This window comes from Carcharhinus amblyrhynchos, chromosome 27, assembly GCF_965287045.1.
Source record: "Carcharhinus amblyrhynchos chromosome 27, sCarAmb.v2.hapA, whole genome shotgun sequence".
NCBI lineage: Eukaryota > Metazoa > Chordata > Chondrichthyes > Carcharhiniformes > Carcharhinidae > Carcharhinus > Carcharhinus amblyrhynchos.
Window position 1 is genome coordinate 34,215,046 of NC_137350.1, and position 21,439 is coordinate 34,236,484.

General features: G+C 43.1%; 6 non-coding genes across 6 annotated transcripts; all 6 read left to right on the forward strand.

Moving 5' to 3' along the window:
* The first annotated feature begins 502 nt into the window (after nt 1-502).
* Nucleotides 503-574, forward strand: trnac-gca (transfer RNA cysteine (anticodon GCA)). Its single transcript has one exon. It is a non-coding gene; the product is annotated as a tRNA-Cys (tRNA).
* Nucleotides 575-7,990: 7,416 nt separating this feature from the next.
* trnac-gca (transfer RNA cysteine (anticodon GCA)) lies at nt 7,991-8,062 on the forward strand. The gene has a single exon. It is a non-coding gene; the product is annotated as a tRNA-Cys (tRNA).
* Nucleotides 8,063-12,632: 4,570 nt separating this feature from the next.
* Nucleotides 12,633-12,704, forward strand: trnac-gca (transfer RNA cysteine (anticodon GCA)). Its single transcript has one exon. It is a non-coding gene; the product is annotated as a tRNA-Cys (tRNA).
* Nucleotides 12,705-17,100: 4,396 nt separating this feature from the next.
* On the forward strand, nt 17,101-17,172 carry trnac-gca (transfer RNA cysteine (anticodon GCA)). The gene has a single exon. It is a non-coding gene; the product is annotated as a tRNA-Cys (tRNA).
* Nucleotides 17,173-18,008: 836 nt separating this feature from the next.
* On the forward strand, nt 18,009-18,080 carry trnac-gca (transfer RNA cysteine (anticodon GCA)). The gene has a single exon. It is a non-coding gene; the product is annotated as a tRNA-Cys (tRNA).
* Nucleotides 18,081-21,367: 3,287 nt separating this feature from the next.
* trnac-aca (transfer RNA cysteine (anticodon ACA)) lies at nt 21,368-21,439 on the forward strand. The gene has a single exon. It is a non-coding gene; the product is annotated as a tRNA-Cys (tRNA).

Here is a 21,439-nt window from a genome sequence, read left to right on the forward strand (position 1 = left end):
AAAGATGTATCGAGTGGAGTGTGGCAGGGATCAGTTCTTGACTTGCAATTGTTCAGTATTCACATTGATGACCTGAAGGAAGAAACAGAATGTCAGCTGGAGCCATGATCATATTGAATGGTGGGGCAGGCTTGATGGACCCAGTAGCCTATTCCTGCTTCCATTTCTTATGTATTTGTGATTGTGAGTTCTCCTGATGAACCAAAATTATGTTCTAAAAATATTCTTAAAAGAGTCAGCTATCAGTGTGGGAGCCTGGATTGAGAATCCTAAATTCAAGTTCAGCACCCTTTCCAACACCTTTCTGATGGGGGCAGGAGTTAAAGGGAAATAATTAATATTGTGATTCAACTTTGAGCCTAACAGATGAACCCCCCCCCCCCAGCGTCGTATTGAGGGGAGGGGTGGGAAGACCTCAAAGATCAGTTGGGGAAATCCCTTTGGACATTCCCAGGCAATGGGGCAATCTATTCCAAGGCATAGAAGCTGCCAAATGGTACAAGGGGGTATAGCTCAGTGGTAGAGCATTTGACTGCAGATCAAGAGGTCCCCAGTTCGAATCTGGGTGCCCCCTTTAACTTTGCAGAAAACAATCAGTGAGATGTAGCCCTGCTTAGCACTTTAACTGCAGTAATGAGGAATGTAAACCCAGAAATGAACTGTTTGGTGCCGCTTCCGAAACAGTGGAAGATTTTTCTGCAACGTTTGTTATTGTCCACTATTAATGACAATTCCCCTCTGTTTCTCTGACAGTCTTACCCCTGTGGACCATTTTATTCTCAACATATAATCTAGAGCCCAGTCTAGAGGGAAAGTCACAGAGTTTGCAACAGTAAAATAGGCCCTTCTGCCCATTGTGACTGTTCCAGCCACCAAGCAGCTACCTATTCTAATGTCATTTTCCTGTATTTGGAATGTATTGACTGACATGAGCTCATGATAACAGCAGTTGCAATTCTGTCTATCTCTCATTGAAATATATGTTGTGACAGCAATGCAAGTTACACATCAACCATGTCTGTACTTCTCTAAATAAAAGGTTTGGTGTCTGTCTGAGAAGATAATATAAATTTTAAAAGTATTGGTGTTGTCTAAAAATGTCCTTTTTTTAGATATGTGTTCTGCCCTATAAATATTTTTTCTCTAATTTATAGAGCCTGCAACATAGGTCTGGGGCTTTCTCACTTATAGTATTTACCTGTAGATTAAATGGAACACAGATAAAGACTGGGGGCACCTCTGCGGCATTTTATAATGTATGAAGTTACCTTTCTGATCATAACTCCACATAAATACTTCATCCCATAGTGTGAAAGGACAGAGATGATGTCTCCTGTGACCAGTCATTTGATTCTCTGCTGTGTTTCAGTCACAACACAATAAAAAGTCTCACAACATCAGCTTAAAGTCCAACAGGTTTATTTGGGTAGCAAAAGCCACTAGCTTTCAGGCCTCTGACTCTTCTTCAGGTGAGTCTCACGTGACGAAGGATCAGAGGCCTGAAAGCTGGTGGCTTTTGCTACCCAAATAAACCTGTTGGACTTTAACCTGGTGTTGTGAGACTTCTTACTGTGTTTACCCCAGTCCAATGCTAGCATCGCCACATCATTTCAGTCGCAACACCAGGGGGAGCACAATCTGCACCCGGGGCAGATTCAGTGTCAGAATCTGTTTGAACTGAGATGTTTTATTTTAAATGCTTTCTGTGGCTGAATAAGGTGTTGTTGTTTTGCATGTTGATGTCTTTATAACCATCTCCTTTACAACCGATTCAGTGAATTGGGAAAATAAACTATTATTCACAGATTCATGTGATAATGACAGCACAAAGGAGGCCATTTGGCCCACTGTGTCTGCACTAGCTTCCTGGAGGAAGCAACTCACTAATGCCACTTCCTCTTAATTAACTTTCAACAGCAGATTTCAGGTGATTGCGTCTTGCTGATCATTTCTCTGCACCCGAGCTGTGACTGCAACACTATTTTTGGAAGAACAGAGACTTTAAAACAGCGCCTAAGATTTTTTTTGATGTGTCTCCTGCTACCAGTCATTTGATTCCCTGCTGTCTTCCAGCCGCAAAGCCGGGAGAACACGTTCTTCCTTTTCCAACTGCCCTGTGTACTCTACGAACTGTATGATTTAGCTGTATGGCGCGTCAGAAAGAATATTTTTCACCGTATCCCGCTGTACTGATCGCTGAACTCGGGATGAGAATGCTTTGAACGGTGATGTTCTTTGGGCCATTTCCGTCCGTGTGGATCACAAGATGTGGACGGGAGGAAACTGCGTTTCCATGTCCCCTCTTTCTCACAATGTTCCAAAACAGGTTTAGAAACCAGGACAGGGATCCGCTGAGATATGACAGCATTGTTGATCAGTCTCTGCTCTCCCCAGCTGCAGTTCCACTTCTCACTACAAACACAAGCAGCCTGTATGGAGATTGCGGTCTCTCCGATACATTGAATATGTTGGTGTGTGAGGAGCTGCTGAAGGGCACTGACTCATACAGACTGAACATTGCAGCGTTACTGCTCGGTCGGAGAGTGCCTTGGCCGCACAAATACAATGAACAATTTTTGAGCTGACACATTCTAATTTCTTTCTGTCCTTAGATGCTGAGTATTTCTAACAATTTCTGTTTTTATTTTCAGAATCCTGTGATTTTTCGCTTTTGTCCCTGTTCTCTCTTTCGGCCTGTCCAAGATAGTGAAAATAATCAGGATTTTTTTAGTTGAAAATTACATTTCTCCCAATGAAGGGTTGAGAATATTTTCCGAGTTTGAGTGAAGACGGGAGTCTCTGAGTAACGGGGAATGATTGAAATGTGTCTCTCGGTTTTCGCTCCGGCCGCTGTCACCGCTTAACCGGGATGAAGGTTTGAATCGGCCGATTTGCAAACTGAAAGCGCCGGGGATGAAGCTGAACAGGCCTGAGGGAGCTCGGCGCTGAGGGGAAATATCACAACAATGTTGTGAGACTCGATTCTGTTCCACAATTAAAGATTGGGAAACAACTCCAAGCAGAGCTTCTGAAACTGCTGCTGTGGGCAAGTTGAATCATGTTACAGGATTGGAAATCCTCCCACACAAATACACAGCACTGGCACCCAGGAAACAGGGCAATAAAATACAACAGAATAAACAGCCGGATTGTTAGAGGATGTGGCTTAGCCTGAAATAAAGTCTGACCTGAATCAGTGAAACAGAAACAGAGTGTACCAGGCGGTGCTGGAAGAGTTTACCGGATCATCTATCGGGAGAGTTTGATGATATTTAGAAGCAGAGTGTTTGTGGCGATTCGGAAGATCGGGAGCTGGGCGGGATTGAGGAGGATATTTGAACCATGTGCAGGATGATTGGTGATGTGAAATCTGGGAATTGACAGCGTTCATCAAGGGAGAGTTTAATGATCAGAAGGGGAGAGATTGAGGAGTTTTAGTACAATACAGACCGAGGGCGGCCACAGAGAGAGGGAGAGAGAGTTTGATGAGGTTGAAGCAAGTGTGTTTTCAATGGGGAATTGGATCATGCTGAGTGAGAGATTTTGGGGAAACTCAGTAAAGGTGAGAGTTTTCACCAGGCTCCGGAAACCAGAAATGTGAAGCAAACTGGAAAAAAAAGAGAATTTCATCAGGATTAGTCACACTGAGTGAGTTTGGCAAGTGGGAGGTTTTGATAAGCCAGAGACCTTCAGCAGCACCTCACACACCAACATATTCAATGTATTAAAGGGAGACAGTCATGTCTATAGACGTGGCTTGTGCTGTGGTCAGAAGTGGAACTACAGCCGGAGAGAGCAGAGACTGATCAACAATGCTGTCACATCTCAGTGGATTTTTGTCCTGGTTTCTAAACCAGTTTTGGAACATTGTGAGAAAGAGGAGAAATGGAAACGCCGTTTCCTCCAGCCCACATCTTGTGATCCATGCGAACGGAAATGGCCCAAAGAACATCATCGTTCAAAGCATTCTCATCAATGTGCCGAATGAGAAATAATGTGGTGGCAATCCCAATTTATAACTAGACTCCAGAATGAGTGTTTGTACAACCGGCGGATATGCGGAATTACTTTCTTTCTATGCGCTGCTGGACGAATGCCAGGAAGATGAAATGTACAAAAAGTAACATTGCCAACATGGAGAAGAATCAAGAGTAAAAAAGTGAATGATTTAACCTCACATTGACAATGATTATCACAGGCAACACCAATTCTCATCCCGAGTTCAGCAATCGTTACATCACTATTGAACCACAGTCATCATTGTTCTGCCGGTTAAACGGGACACACAGTATGACTCTCTGCTCTGATTATCTCCTGAATAATAGTTCCCCGGATTCAGCAGAATTCCTTCTTGGAATACAATCATAGAATCCTACAGTGCAAAAGGAGGCCATTCAGCCCATCAACTCTACACCAACCACAATATCACCTACGCTCTATCCCCCATAACCACACGTATTTACTCTGGCTAGTCCCCCTGACGCAAAAGGGCAATTCACCTGACCTGCACATCTTTGGTCCATGGGGAGAAACCGGAGCACCCAGAGAAATTGAATGCAGACACGGGAAGAATGTGTAAACTCCACACAGACAGTGACCCAAGGCTGGAATCGGACACGGCGCCCTGGAATTTGTGAAGCAGCAGTGTTAACCATTATGCCATCATGCTGCTCTGAATCAAACTGAGCCAGGACATTCTCTGTTCCACCAGGAAAAAGATACAAAAGGCTGAAAATACGAACCAACTGATTCAAGAACAGTTTCTTCCCTGCTGCAGTCAGACTTTTGAATAGTCCTAGCATACATTAAGCTGATGCTTCTCTTCGCCCTACCTGTAACCGCAACATTATATTCAGCATCTTCTCCTTATCCTTCTCCCCATGTACTTTATCAACAGTATGTTTTGTCTGTATAGCGCCCAAGAAACAATATTTTCACTGTATCCCAATACATGTGACAATAATGCAACAGTCTTGTCTATTTGGATTCATCTGTACAAATACTGAAAGTCTTGGAAAATTGAGTTGTAACTTAAGTGCTGTAACATGTTCTAAAAATATATCTATTCATTTAATACCATTGTCTGATTCTTAAAGGACCAATATAAGCTTCCTCAGAGAACAAAAATGTATTTCAGACTTCCCACAATCTCCTATTTAGCACGGATGATCATTTGTTACTGATTGGTCCTTAGACTCTGGACGTAAGCTCATTGGAATTTAGAAGGATGGGGGGGATCTCATTAAAACTGACAGAAGACTGAAAAGCCTGAATAGAGTGGAAGTGGAGAAGATGTTTCCATTAGTCAGAGAGACCAGATTCTGAGGGCACAGACTCAGAGTAAAGGGACGACCTTTTAGAACTGAGATGAAGAGTAATGTCTTCAGCTAGATAGTGGTGAATCTATGGAATTCATTGTCCCAGGAAGGTGTGGAGGCCAAATCATTTTGTGTTTAAGAAATAGATTGTTTTTGATTGGTAAGAAGAGGAAAGGCTCCAATACACCAAGTACATAAAGTACACAAAGGTGTACTCATTGGAGTTTAGAAGCATTTCTCAATCTGCATGATCAATTTCCTCATTTATTGCTGAAGTAACAGTCTTGTTGTTGTGGGAAGTTTTAACTTTCCCTATACTGACTGGGACTCACTTTGTGCTTGGGGCATGGATGGGGCAGAGTTTGTAAGGAGCATCCAGGAGGGTTTCTTGAAACAATATGTAGATAGTCTGACTAAGAAGGAGGCTATCTGGGAACTCGTACTGGGAAATGAGCCTAGTCAGGTGGCAGATAATTCATTAGGGGAGCAGTTTGGGAACAGCGACCACAATTCAGTCAGCTTTAAGTTACTGATGGATAAAGGTAAGTGTAGTCCTCAGGTGAAGGTGCTAAATATGGGGACGACTAATTGCAACATTATTAGGCAGTAACTTGCAAATGTAGATTGAGGGCAGATGTTTGAGGGCAAATCAACATCTGGCATCTGTGAAGTTTTCATGTGTAAATTGATAGGAATTCAGGATTGGCACATTCCTGTAGGATGAAGGATAGATATGGCATATTTCAGGAACCTTGGGTAATGAGAGATATTGTGAGCCTAGTCAAAAAAAATGAAGCATTTATTAAGGCTAGGAGGCTGGGAACACATGAAACAAGCATGGAATGCAAGAAAAGTAGAAAGACACTAAAGCAAGGAGCCAGGAGGCCTAAAAGGGGCCAGAAAAATAATTGGCTAGCAATGTTAAGGAAAATCCCAAGAGTTTTTATACATATATAAATAACAAGGGGATAGCCAAGGAGAGGGTTGACCACTCAAGGACAGAGAAAGGGATCTATGCATGATCTAGAGGGAGTTGGCAAGGTATTAAATGAGTACTTCGCTTCAGTATTCACCAAAGAGAAGGACTTGATGGATGATGAGTCTGGGGAAGGGCGTGCAGATAATTTGGGTCATGTTGACTGGGGGTCTTGAAAAACATTCAGGTAGACAAGTCCCCAGGACCTGATGGGATGCACCTTAGAATACAGAGAGAGGCAAAGGAGGAAATTACTGGGCATTGAAATAAATCTTTGTATCCTCACTGCTACAGGGGCGGTCCCAGAGGATTGAGGAACAGCCAATTTTGTTCCTTTGTTTAAGAAGAGTAGCAAGGAAATCCAGGTAATTGAAGGCCAGTGAGCCTTCTGTCAGTGGTAGTGAAATTATTGGTGAGGAATCTTGACAGGCCAAATAGTCTTCTTTTGCACTGCAAGGATTCTCTTGATTATATAAGCAGAACAATTGATAGAGATGTGCATGGAGGCAAAACTTTTGACGGTGTATGACGACACCTCCTCAGGAACCTTTCAAGATTGAGTTGCTGTGTTTATGAAGATAAATACTGTTACTTAATAAATTTTGGAATTATTTGTTTTCTCCAAACCAGACAGTGTAGCTAAGAAAGCCCACCAACACCTCCACTTTCTCAGGAGACTAATGAAATTTGGCATGTCTGCAACGACTCTCAGCAACTTCTACAGGTGCATCACAGAAAGCATTCTTTTTCATTACATCACAGCTTGGTATGGCTCCTGCTCTGTCCAAGAGCATAAAAACTACAAAGGTCCGTGAATAAGTCCATCACTGAAACTGGCCTTCCATTCATTGAATCTATCTATACGACCCGCTGCCTTGGAAAAGCAGCCTGTATATTCAAACACACCATGCACTCCGAACATTCTCTCTTTCACCTTCATGCATTGGGATCAGGTATCAACTGACTCAAGAACAGCTTCTTCTTTGCTGCCATCAGATGTTTGAATAGACCTACCTCACATTAAGTTGATCTTTCTTGACAACCTAGCTGTGAGAGTAACACTACATTCTCCACTCTCTCCTTTCCTGTTCTATGAACGGTATGTTTTTTTCTGTAGAGCACGCAAGAAATAACACTTTTCCCTGTATACTAAAATATGTGACAATAATAAATCAAATCAAACCACTTTGCTGAATGTAATGGGTCCTTAAGCCTTCACTTCATAGAACATAGAACATAGAACATTACAGCGCAGAACAGGCCCTTCGGCCCACGATGTTGCGCCGACCAGTTACAAAAACAATGACCCACTAGCCTATACCAATCCCTTTTCGTCCATAAACCTATCCAGAGATCTCTTCAGTCCCTCAATAAACAAAATATTGAGCTGAAGTTCTCATTTGAGGATAAATATTTATTGCATTCTTCTAGTAATGAACCAGTGACTGTACAACATAAATGGGTGCAGCTGTGTGATTCCATATTTCACTACAGATCATATTCAGTGCTCTCCTCTGATACTCATACTATAAAAAAAAATTCAGAAAATATCAGAAACCCTCCCTCCCCATCAGGGAGCATCTGTGGTGAAAGAAGTTGAGGGTTAATGTTTCATGGGCTGCCAGTATGTCCTTGAGATGAAGAAACATCTAAGTTTTATTTTATTACAAGGCACAGAGATAAGCAAATGGTATGAGGGGGTATAGCTCAGTGGTAGAGCATTTGACTGCAGATCAAGAGGTCCCCAGTTCAAATCTGGGTGCCCCCTCTCACATCTTTATCTTAGCAGAAAGAATGAAAGTCATGCAACCCACCCTTACACAGAACAGTATCTGTAACTGCAGCAATGAATAATAATAAATTTCATAATAATGAAATGAGCTGTTTGGTGCCTCATCTAAAAAAGTGGAATATTTCACTGTAATGCTTGTCATTGTCCATTATTTTGCTTCAATCATTTCCATGGTTTCCCCTTTGTTTTCGAATCCTGATAGTGTTTGTCCTGTGGACCATTTTAATTTAGGCGTATAATCTACAACCCAGTCTAGAGGCAAAGTCATAGATTTTAATAGCACAAAAAGAGGCCCATCAGCCCATCATGTCTGGGCCAGCTACCAAGCACTGATCACCTATACACCTACTATTGTAATAAAGACTAATTCTCTACGTAAGCAGTTTGGAGCTTGACTGAAAAGGTAATTGACAATTTAAAACAATTTGGTACTATGTAAAAATGTCCTTTTTTTAACATTTGTGTTCTGCCCTATGAAGATATGTTCTCTAATTTACAGAACCTGCAAAATAGTTCTGGGATTCTCTCATTTGATACTATTTGCCTGTAGATTAGATGGAGCATAGATCAAGTCTGGGTGCCACCTCTGTGGCATTTTGTAATGCATAAAGTCAGTTTTGTGATCATAACTCTCACATTTGATGTTTTGAAGCAGTGTTTGTGGGTGATGTGTTTCTGCCCACATGGTTCTGAGTTTAGCACTTGTAGGTGGGGGCAGAGGGGAGGGTTCCTATGAGGTGTATAAAATTCTGATGGATATAGTTAGGGAAGATAGGAAACTGCCTTTCCCCTGAGTAGACCAGTCAATAATCAGTGACCATAGTTTGTTCCCAAAGTCTAAAAATGTCCAGGGAATGTGGATTGGCCATAGTACATTGCCCCTTAGTGTCAAAGATGTGCGGGTTGGGTGGATTGGCCATGATCAATGTGTAGGGTTAGGGAGCTAGGATGGGGGAGTGAGCCAATGTGGAGTGCTTTTTCTGATGATTGGTGTGGATTTGACAGGCCAAATGGCCTTCTTCTGCACCGCAGAGATGCTCTTGATTACATAACCATAACAATCGATAGAGGTGCGCATGGGGACAAATCTTTTGATGGTGTATGAAAACACCTCCTCAGAAACCTTTCAAGATTGGCTTGCTTTGTTTTAGAATATAAATATTGTTATTTCATTAATTCTGGAATTATTTGTTTTCTCCAAACCGGAGAGTATAGCTAAGAAAGCCCACCAATGCCTCCACTTTCTCAGGAGACAAAATAAATTTGGCGTGTAAGAACATAAGAACATAAGAAATAGGAGCAGGAGTAGGCCATCTAGCCCCTTGAGCCTGCTCCACCATTCAATAAGATCATGGCTGAGGTGAAGTGGATCAGTTCCACTTTCCCGTTTTCTCCCCATAACCCTTAATTCCCTTGCCTGTCAAAAATCTATCTGCTCGTGACTGAAATATATTTAATGAGGTTGCCTCCACCACTTCAATGGGCAGAGAATTCCAGAGATTCATCACCCTTTGAGTGAAGAAGTTCCTCCTCAACCCCGATCTAAACTGCTCCCCCCTTACCTTGATGCTGTGCCCTCTAGTCCTGCTATCCTTTCTAAGCAGGAAGAATCTCTCTACTTCTACCCTATCCATCCCCTTCATTATCTTATATGTCTCTATAAGATCCCTCCTCTTCCTTCTAAACTCCAATGAGTACAGACCCAGTCTCTTTAGTCTCTCTTCATAGTCCAACCCCCTCATCTCTGGTATCAGCCTAGTGAACCTCCTCTGCACTCCCTCCAAGGCCAAAATATCCTTGCGCAAGTGCGGTGACCAAAACTGCACACAGTACTCCAGCTGCAGTCTCACCAGTACCCTGTAAAGTTGCAGCAAGACCTCTTTACTTTTATATTCTATCCCCCTCGCTATAAAGGCTAGCATTCCATTCACCTTCTTGATCACCTGTTGCACCTGCAGACTGGATTTTTGCGACTCATGCACAAGGACCCCCAGGTCCCTCTGCACCGTAGCACGCTGCAGCTTTTCGCCCTTTAAATAGTAATCCCTCCTACTATTATTTCTGCCAAAGTGGATAACCTCACCCTTGTTAACATTATATTCCATCTGCCAGGTTCTCGCCCACTCGCGTAGCCTATCCAGATCCCTCTGCAGACTTTCCACATCCTCCACGCAATTTGCTTTTCCACTCATCTTCGTGCCATCAACAAATTTCATCACCCTACACTCAGCCCCCTCCTCCATATCATCTATATAAATGGTAAATAGCTGAGGCCCCAGTACCAACCCCTGCAGCACTCCACTAGTCACCAACCGCCAACCAGAATAGCACCCATTGATACCAACTCTCTGCTTCCTATTAGACAACCAATCGTCTATCCATGCTAACACCTTACCCCCAACTCCGTGCACCCTAACCTTCTGTAGCAACCTTTTATGAGGCACCTTATCAAACGTCTTTTGAAAATCTAAAAACACCACATCCACCGGTTCCCCTCTGTCTACCACACTAGTCGCATCCTCATAGAAATCTCATAAATTCGTCATGTCCGCAATGACTCGCAGCAATTTCTACAGGTTCACCACAGAAAGTATTCTTTTTCATTATATCACAGCTTGGTATGGCTCGTGCTATGTCCTAGAGCACAAAAAACTACAAAGGGCCCTGAATAAAGCCCATGACTCAAACCAGCCTTCCATCCATTGACCCTGTCTGCACTTCCCACTGCCTTGAAAAAGGAGTCTGTATAATCAAAGACACCACGCACCCCAAACATTCTCTCTTCCATCTTCTTGCATCGGGATCAACTGACTCAAGAACAGCTTCTCCTCTGCCGCCATCAGACGTTTGAATGGACCTACCTCACATTAGGTTGATCTTTCTCGACAACCCAGCTGTGACAGTACAAAGAACAAAGAACAAATACAGCCTGGGAAACAGGCCCTCCGGCCCAACGAGCTGGGCCATTTTAATATTACCAGTCTCCCCTCCACCCGTGACCCTTATCTATTGTTTATGGCATTCCACATTGAGGAAAACTAATTTGGGACAATTTATTACCTCCAATCAGCCTAATAGCACATCTTTGGGGTGTGGGAGGAAACTGGAGCACCCGGAGAAAACCCACGCACGCACGGGGAGAATGCGCAAACTCCCACAGACATCGGCCCAAATCCATGTGCCTGCACAACAAACAGTGATAGTCACTGAGCTGTCGTGTTGCCCAGCATCTGGTCCAGTTTAAGCACACCCTAACGACATGAAGCACCAGGCTACTCTCGAACATTCAAGAGCAGCCCTAGTACGACCCATCGCGTGTATGTCCCTCATTGGACAACAAGGCAGACTGACTTAAAACCTGTGAATTAAAAGAGAAAAACATTAGTATCATACCACATCCTTTTACATTACTAGGGACGTCCCAATGCTAATGAACCTTATTTAAATCAATCTCCTATATCCTCCCATCTCCAACCCACTCATGTGCCTGTCTAAGTTACTCTTAAACAACTCCAGCGTGCCTGCCTCCACCACCTTACTTGGCAGAGCATTCCATACCCCCACTACCCTCTGTGTGAAAAACCTCCCTCTAATATCCGTATTACACCTCACCCCCCTCACCCTAAGCCTGTGGCCCCTCGTACTGTGTGTCTCTAACATAGGAAATAGCTTACCTCTGTTAACTCTATCTATACCCTTCATAATCTTATATACCTCTATTAGATCCCCCCTCAGTCGCCGTCTTTCAAGGGAAAACAGCTCCAATTTGCTCAATCTTTCCTCATAATCCAGTCCTTCCATACCAGGCAACATCCTGGTAAACCTCCTCTGCACTCTCTCCAAAGTCTCCACATCCTTCCGGCAGTAAGGCGACCAGAACTGGACGCAGTACTCTAAATGCGACCTAACCAATGTTCTATACAACTGCAACATTAGACTCCAGCTCTTATATTCTGTACCCCTTCCTATAAAGGCTAACATATCATAGGCTTTCTTCACAACCTTCTCCGCTTGTACTGCCACCTTCAAAGACAGTAACACTACATTTTCCACTCTCTCTTTCCTGCTAAATGAATGGTATGTTTTGTCTGCATAATGTACAAGAAACAACACTTTACACTGTATACTAAAGTGTCTGAGAATAATAAAATAAATCAAAGCATTTTGCTGAATGTAATGGATCCTTAGGTCTTCACTTTTGTTCCTCAATAAACAAAGCATTAAGCTGAAGTTCTCATTTGAGGATAAATATTTATTCCATTCTTCTATTAATGAACCAGTGACTGTACAATATAAATGGGTGCAGCTGTGTGATGCCATATTTCACTACAGATCATATTCAGAGTTCTCCCTCTGATATTCACACAGTTAGAAATAAAGATTGGTGCAGTCAGAAAATGCCAGAAATTCTCCCTCCCCATCAGGGAGCATCTGTGGTGAAAGGAATAAAGGGTTAATGTTTCACTGGGTGCCAGTGTCTGCTTGAGATGAAGAAATGTCTAAGTTTTATTTTATTGCAAGGCACAGAGAGCAGCAGCTGGTATGTGGGGGTATAGCTCAGTGGTAGAGCATTTGACTGCAGATCAAGAGGTCCCCAGTTCAAATCTGGGTGCCCCCTTTCTAGCATTTATCTTGGCAAAAAATGTTCAAAGTCACACATCCCAACCTGATACAGTAGAATGTCTGTAACTACTGCAATGAGTAATAATAATCCTGAAATAAGCAGGTTGGTGCCAGTACTTAAAGAATAGGAGATTTTACAGCAATGTTTGTCATTGTCCACTATTTATTACAATTCACTCTATCGTCTCTCTGATAGCCTTACTCCTGTGGACCATTTTATTCTAGACATATAATCTAGCACCCAGCTGAGAGGAAAAATCATAGAGTTTTAGAACAGAACAAAAGGCCATTTGGTCCATCGTGACTGTTCCGGCCATCAAGCACCTATTTATTCTCATCCCATTTTCCAGCACTTGGATTGTATTGACTGACACGCGCCCATGATAACAGCAGCTTCACTTTTGTCAACCCCTCACAGAAATGTATGCTGTCACAACAATGAAAGTTACACACTCAACATGTCTGTAATTATTGTAATCAAGGCTAATTCTCCATATACACAGTTTGTTGCCTGCCTGGTCTCCTTCTGCACTGCAGGGATTCTATGGATTCTGGAAGCATAAGAAGCTATAAAGATGTGTGTGGGGGCAAAGTATTTGACCGTGTATGAAGACAGTCCTCTAGTTTCAATCCAGTATCCTCTCAATGGCCTCATGTTTTCACAAAGAACATAAGAACATAAGAAATAGGAGCAGGAGTAGGCCATCTGGCCCTTCAAGCCTGCCCCGCCATTCAATAAGATCATGGCTGATCTGTCGTGGCTCAGTTCCACATTCCCGCCCTCTCCCCATAACCCTTAATCCCCTCTCTTATCAAGAACCCATCAACCCGCTTCTTAAAAATATTTAGCGAGGCAGCCTCCACCACTTCAACGGGCAGAGAATTCCAGAGATTCACCACCCTTTGAGTGAAGAAGTTCCTCCTCAACTCCGTTCTAAACCGCCCCCCCCTTTATCTTGAGGATGTGCCCCCTAGTCCTACTGTCCTTTCTGAGCGGGAAGAGCCTCTCCACCTCTATCCTATCCATCCCATTCATCATCTTATATGTCTCAATGAGATCTCCCCTCATTCTTCTAAACTCTAACGAGTACAAGCCTAGTTTATTCAGCCTCTCCTCATAGCTCAACCCCCTCAACTCCGGCATCAGCCTAGTAAACCTCCTCTGCACTCCCTCCAAGGCCGTAATATCCTTGCGTAAGTACGGCGCCCAAAACTGCACACAGTACTCCAGCTGCGGTCTCACCAATGCCCTATACAGCCGCAGCAAGACCTCCCTACTTTTATATTCAATCCCCCTCGCTATGAAGGCCAGCATCCCATTCACCTTCCTGACCACCTGCTGTAGCTGCAAGCTGGGTTTTTGCGACTCGTGCACAAGGACCCCGAGGTCCCTCTGCACTATCGCCTGCTGCAGTTTTTCTCCACGTAAGTAATAGTCCTTCCTACCATTATTCCTACCAAAGTGGACCACCTCGCACTTGCCAACATTAAATTCCATTTGCCAGTTCCTGGCCCATTCGCCCAGCCTATCTAGATCCTTCTGCAGACTCTCCACACCCTCCGCGCAATTTGCCGTTCCACCAATCTTGGTGTCATCAGCAAATTTCGACACCATACACTCGGTTCCCTCCTCCAGATCATCTATATAAATGGTAAATAGCTGAGGCCCCAGCACCGACCCCTGAGGCACTCCACTAGTCACCAACCGCCAATCCGAATAGCACCCATTGACCCCCACTCTCTGCCTCCTATTTGACAACCAGTCGTCTAGCCACGCTAACACCCTACCCCCAACTCCATGTCCCCTGACCGTCTGCAATAACCTCTTGTAAGGTACCTTGTCAAACGCCTTCTGAAAATCAAGAAAGACCACATCCACCGGCTCTCCTCTATCCACTGCCCTAGACACATCCTCATAGAACTCCAGTAAATTTGTCAGACACGACTTCCCCTTAACGAAACTGTGCTGCGTCTGCTCTATCAAGCAATTCCCCTCAAGATGCCTCGCTATTTCCTCCTTGATGACGGATTCTAAAATTTTACCTACAACAGACGTTAAACTAACCGGCCTATAATTCCCCGCCTTTTGCCTGGCACCCTTCTTAAACAACGGCGTAACATTAGTCGCTTTCCAATCTTCTGGCACTTCCCCGGAATCCAGCGACGTCTGGAAAATAACCACCAAGGCATCCACTATCACCTCCGCCATTTCTTTCAGAACCCTCGGATGCATTCCATCCGGTCCTGGGGACTTGTCCACAATCAGCCCCTCCAGTCTGTCGAGCACCGCCTCTCTAGTAACAGTAATGTCATCGAGACCCTCCAGTCCTACCACCTTTCCATCTCTAACACCCGGCAAATTATTCACGTCCTCCTCCATGAAGACCGAAACAAAAAAGTTATTCAAGACCTCAGCCATTTCCCCATCCCCTACCACTAAGTTCCCCTTCTCATCCTCTAAGGGTCCAATGTTCACCCTAGCCAGCCTCTTCCTTTTTATATACTTATAAAAACTCTTGCTATCCTTTTTTATATTAAGCGCTAGCCCAGCTTCATAGTTTCTCCTACCCTTCTTTATCAATTTCTTTGTCAATCTTTGTTGACATTTAAACCTCTCCCAATCCTCTTCTCGCCCACTACTCTTAGCTACTCTAAACGCCTCCGCTTTTAATTTAACACTTTCCTTCACCTCCTTCGTTATCCACGGCTTATTACCTCTCCTCCTACGGTCCTTTTTGACCATTGGAATAAATTTCTGCTGAGCACCAAGAAAGATCTCCTTAAAAATCCTCCACTGCTCCTCAGCAGACCTACCTTCCAACGTGCTCCCCCAGTCCACATTCGCCAATTCCTCTCTCATCCTACCGTACTCCCCTCTGTTCAAACAAAGGACACGTGTCCGGGAACCCACTTTGTCCTCCTCCATCTGCACCAGAAACTCCACCATACAATGATCACTCTCCCCAAGAGGATCCTTCACCTCAAGGTCCCTGATTCTACCCGCCTCATTACATAACACCAGATCCAAGATAGTTTGCTCCCTCGTTGGCTCCAACACACACTGTTCAAGGAAACTATCCCGGCAGCATTCCAAGAAGTCCTCCTCAAGCCCACCGCGTCCAACATGGGTTGACCAATCAATATGCAGATTGAAATCCCCCATAATTACGGCCGTCCCATTCCTGCACGCCGCACTTATTTGCGCGTTAACAGCCCGCCCCACCTCCAGATCATTATTCGGGGGCCTATAGACAACACCCACCAGCGTCTTCCTCCCTTTGCTGTTCCTAATCTCTACCCACAACGATTCCACTTTCTGCTCTTTGGCTCCAATATCATCCCTTGCTACCACCCTGATGCTATCCTTAATCAGCAGAGCTACACCCCCCCTTTTTCCTCCCGCCTATCCTTCCTAAACACTTGATACCCCTGGACATTCAGCTCCCAGTCCCTGTCACCTTGCAGCCACATCTCTGTAATGGCCACCAGATCATATCCATTTGTGCTGATCTGCGCCACCAGCTCATCCACTTTATTCCGAATGCTTCGTGCATTCAGATAAAGAGCCTTCATCCCAGCCTTCACCTGGACCCTATTTGCCGGAACACCACCAACCATACTCACGCCCCCTACTCTCTTTATTATTGGGATATCCTCGGCCTCTACCCTTACCTGTACCCTCTCCTTAACTTTAGGCCTCTTAATGTCACCTACCCTCACACCCTCCCCCCCACCTAATTAGTTTAAAGCCCTGTCTACAGTCCTGTTTACACGATTCGCCAGGACTCTGGTCCCAGCACGGTTCAGACCCACCCCATCCCGCCTGAACAGGTCCCACCGACCCCAATACTGATGCCAGTGCCCCATCACTGTCATTACTCTGCCTCTACACCAACTCTGTGATCATTCGAGTCAATAATAGAAACTCTTCAAGATCGATTTGCGGTCTTTAAGAATATAAATACTGTTATTTAACTAATTCTGGAATTATTTGTTTTCTCCAAACCACTTTGCTGAATGTAATGGATCCTTAGGCCTTTACTTTGTTTCCTCTCAAACAAAATATTGAGCTGAAGTTCTCATTTGAGGATAAATATTTATTCCACTCTACAATTAACGAACCAGAGACTGTGCAGCATAAATGGGTGCAGCTGAGTGATGCCATATTTCAGTACAGATCATATTCAGGGCTCTCCCCCCAATATTCACACTGTAAAAAATAAATATTGGTGCAGTCAGAAAATACCAGAAATTCTCCCTCCCCATCAGGGAGTATCTGTGGCAAAGCGAATAAAGGGTTAATGTTTCACAAGGTGCCAATGTATTCTTGAGGTGCCAAAACAGCAAAGGTTTATTTTATTTGAATGCACAGAGACCACCAGCTAATATGAGGGGGTATAGCTCAGTGGTAGAGCATTTGACTGCAGATCAAGCGGTCCCCAGTTCAAATCTGGGTGCCCCCTAGCTGATCTTTATCTTAGCAAAAAACAATCAAAGTCACACAGCCTACCCCTGACACAGTGCAGTGTCTGTAACAGCAGCATTGTGTATGTCTGTAATTATTATAATCAAGACTAATTCTCCATATAAACAGTTTGCTGCCTGTTTGGTCTCCTTCTGCACTGCAGGGATTCTATGGATTCTAGAAGCATAAGAAGCTATAGAGATGTGAGTGGGGGCAAAGCATTTGACCGTGGATGAAGAGAGTCCTCTAGTTTCAATCCAGTATCCTCTCAATGGCCTCATGTTTTTACAAGGAAGGTTTGCAGTCATTACTCTGCCTTTACAGCAACTCTGTGATCATTAGAGTCAATAATAAACTCCTCAGAAACCCTTCAAGATCAATTTGAGATCTTTAAGAATATAAATACTGTTACTTAATTAATTCTGGAATTATTTGCTTTCTTCAAACCACTTTGCTGGATGTATTGGATCCTCAGGCCTTCACTTCGGTTCCTTAATAAACAAAATATTGAGCTGAAGTTCTCAATAGAGGATAAATATTTATTCCATTCTCCTATTAATGAACCAGTGACTGTACAACCATAATGGGTGCAGCTGTGCAATTCCATAGTTCACTACAGATTATATTCAGGGTTCTCTCCCCAGTATTCACACTGTAAAAAAATAACGATTGATGCAGTCAGAAAATACCATAAATCTTCCCTCCCCATCAGGAAGCGTTTGGGGCGAAAGGAGTAAAGAGTTAATGTTTCATGGGGTGCCAGTGTATCCTTGAGTTGAAGAAACACCTAAGTTTTGTTTTATTGCTAGGCACAAGAGCCTCTATCCTGCAGGAGGGGGTATAGCTCAGTGGTAGAGTATTTGACTGCAGATCAAGAGGTCCCCAGTTCAAATCTGGGTGCCCCCTTATCGTGTCTTTAACTTACCAAAAGAAAGAAAGTCACACAACTCACCCTTACACAGCACAGTGTTTGTAACTACTCCAATGAATGGCAATAATCCTCAAAGGAGCTGTTTGCCTCAAATGAAAGAGGGTGAGTTTTTACTGCAATGCTTGTCATTGTCCACTATTTTGCTTCCATCAATTCCATGGTTTCCCCTTTGTTTTTGATTCCTGGTAGTGTTCGCCCTGTGGCCCATTTTAATTTAGATGTATAATCTACAGCCTAGTCTAGGGGTAAAGTCATAGATTTTTACAGGGCAGAAAGAGGCGCATCAGCCCATTGTGTCTGGGCCGGCTGCCAAGCACCGATCACCTATACACCTATTATTGTAATAAAGACTAATTCTCTACATAAATAGTTTGGTGCTTGACTGAAAAGGTAATCAACAATTTGAAACAATTTGGTGTTGTCTAAAATTATCCTGAATTTTTTTCACATTTGTGATCTGCCTGATGAACATTTTCTTCTCTAATTTACAGAGCCTGCAAAATAGATCTGGGACTCTCTCACTCAATAGTTTTTTACCTGTAGATTAGATGGGGCATAGATCAAGACTGGGTGCCACCTCCTATAGTTTCATTCCAATGTCCTCTCAATGGTCGAATGTTTTCACAAAGAAGGTTTGCTGTCAATCCTCTGCCTCTACAGCAACTCTGTGATCATTAGAGTCAATAATAAACTCCTCAGAAACCCTTCAAGATCTATTTATGGTCTTAAAGAAAATAAATACTGCTATTTAATTAATTTTGGAATTGTTGGTTTTCTCCAAACCACTTTGCTGAGTGTAGTGGATCCTTAGGCCTTCACTTCAGTTTCTCAATAACCAAAATATTGAGCTGAAGTTCTTATTTCATAGAATCATAGAAACCCGAAAGTGCAGAAAGAAGCCATTTGGCCCATCAAAACTGCACCGACCATAATCCCAATCAGGTCCTACCCCCTTATCCCTACATTTTTACGTGATAATCCCTCTAACCTACACATCTCAGGACACTAAGGGACAATTTTAGCATAGCCAATCAACCTCACCCACACATCTTTCGATTTGAGTATAAATATTTATACCATTCTCCTATTAATGAACCAGCGACTGTACAACATAAATGGGTGCAGCTGTGCAATGCCATATTTCACTAAAGATCATATTCAGTACACTGTCTGTAACTGCAGCAATGAGTAACAATAATCCTGAAATGAGCTGTTTGGTGCTGCTTTAAAGAATGGATAATTTTACCACATTGTTTGTTAATGTCCACTATTTTTTACAATTCATTCCCTCGTTTCTTCTCTGTTTTTCTGATGGTGTTTGTTCTGTCGACCAGTTTATTCTAGGCGTTTAATCTGGAGCCCAGTCTGGAGAAAATGTCTAAGAGTTTTACAACTGAACAATAGGCCCTTCAGTCCATCATGCCTGGGCCGGCCTCTAAGCATACATCTATTTTAATCCCATTTTCCAGCTGTTTAAATGTATTGACTGACGCAAGCTCGTGATTACAGCGGCTTCACTTTTGTCAACCCTTCACAGAAATGTATTTGTCACAACAATGAAAGTTACACACTCAACATTGTTTATAATTATTGGAATCAAAACTAATTCTCTTTCAACAGTTTAGCGCCTGTTTGTAAAGGTAATCGGCAATTTAAAACAATTTGGCATTGTCTAAAAATGTCTTGAACTATTTTCTTTGTGTTCTGCTCTATGAGCATTTTTTAATCACATTTAATCACATTTACGGAGCACGTAACATAGGTCTGGGGCTCTCACACTCAATAGAGTTTACTTATAGATGAGATGGAGAATAGACCAAGTTTGGATGCCACCTATGTGCCATCTTATAACGTATAATGTTAGCTTTCTGATCATAATTCTGCATAAATACCTTGTGCCATAGTTTGGAAGGACAAAGACTTTTAAAACAGCGCCTCAGATTATTTTTTTAATGCTGTCTCCTGCTACCAGTCATTTGACCCTCTGCTGTGTTCCAGTCGCAACACCAGGGGAGTACATTCTGCCCCCGGGCAGATTCAGTGTTACAATCTGTTTAAACTGAAATGTTTTATTTTAAATACTTTCTGTGGCTGAATAAAGTATTGTTGTTTTGCATGTTGATGTCTTTATAACCATCTCCTGTACAACCGATTCAGTGAATGGAAAAACTGCTCCAATGCAGTAAACAAGCATTTTAAAAATCAGGTTTAGGTAATGGGACAAACTACATGCGATGGTGACAGCACAGCAGGAGGCCATTTGGCCCAATATGCCTGTACTGGGATCCTGGAGGAAGCAATTCACTTGTACTATTTCCTGCCTTTTCCTCATGGCCCCAAAATGCATAATTATTTTAATTATCTTTCAACATTGGTAGCACAGTGGTTAGCACTGCTGCCTCACAGCGCTAGGGACCTGGGTTTGATTCCTAGCTTGGGTGACTGTCTGTGTGGAGTTTGCACATTTTCCCCATGTCTGCATGGGTTTCCTACGGGTGGTCCGGTTTCCTCCCACAGTCTGGAAGACGTGCAGGTTAGGTGGATCCACCATGTTCAATTCTCCCTCAGTGTACCTGAACAGATGCTGGAGGGTGGTGACAAAGGGATTTTGACAGCAATCTCATTGCAGTGTTAATGTAAGCCTACTTCTGACATTAATAAAGAAACTTCTCAAGCATTGTTTTGCTTCATGAAATTTTGACACCAGCAAATTTGAAGTGATTGGGTCTTGCTGATCTTTCTCTGCACTCAAGCTGTGACTGTGAAGTGATATTCGGCATCCTCTCCTTTCCTTCTCCCCTATGCACTCTATGAATGGTACGTTTAGTTTGTATAGAGCAGAAGAAACAACACTTTTCACTGTATATATTTATATGTGACAATAATATATCAACTCAAAACACTTTGCTGAATGCAATGGATCCTTAGGCCTTCACTTCGGTTCCTCATTAAACAAAATATTGAACTGAAGTTCTCACTTGAAGATAAATATTTATTCCATTCTTCTGCCAATGAACCAGTAACTATACAACATAAATGGGTGCAGCTGTGTGATGCCATATTTCACTACAGATCATATTCTGTATATACAATCAATATTCATACTGTAAAAAATACCAGGAATCCTCCTTCCCCATCAGGTTACGTCTGTGGAGAAAGGAGTAAAGTGTTAATATTTCAGAGGGTATCAGTGTGTCCTTGAGGTGAAAAAACGCTTAAGTTTTATTTTATTACTAGGCACAGGGAGCACTGTAGAACCGCAGGGGGTATAGCTCAGTGGTAGAGCATTTGACTACAGATCAAGAGGTCCCCAGTTCAAATCTGGGTGCCCCCT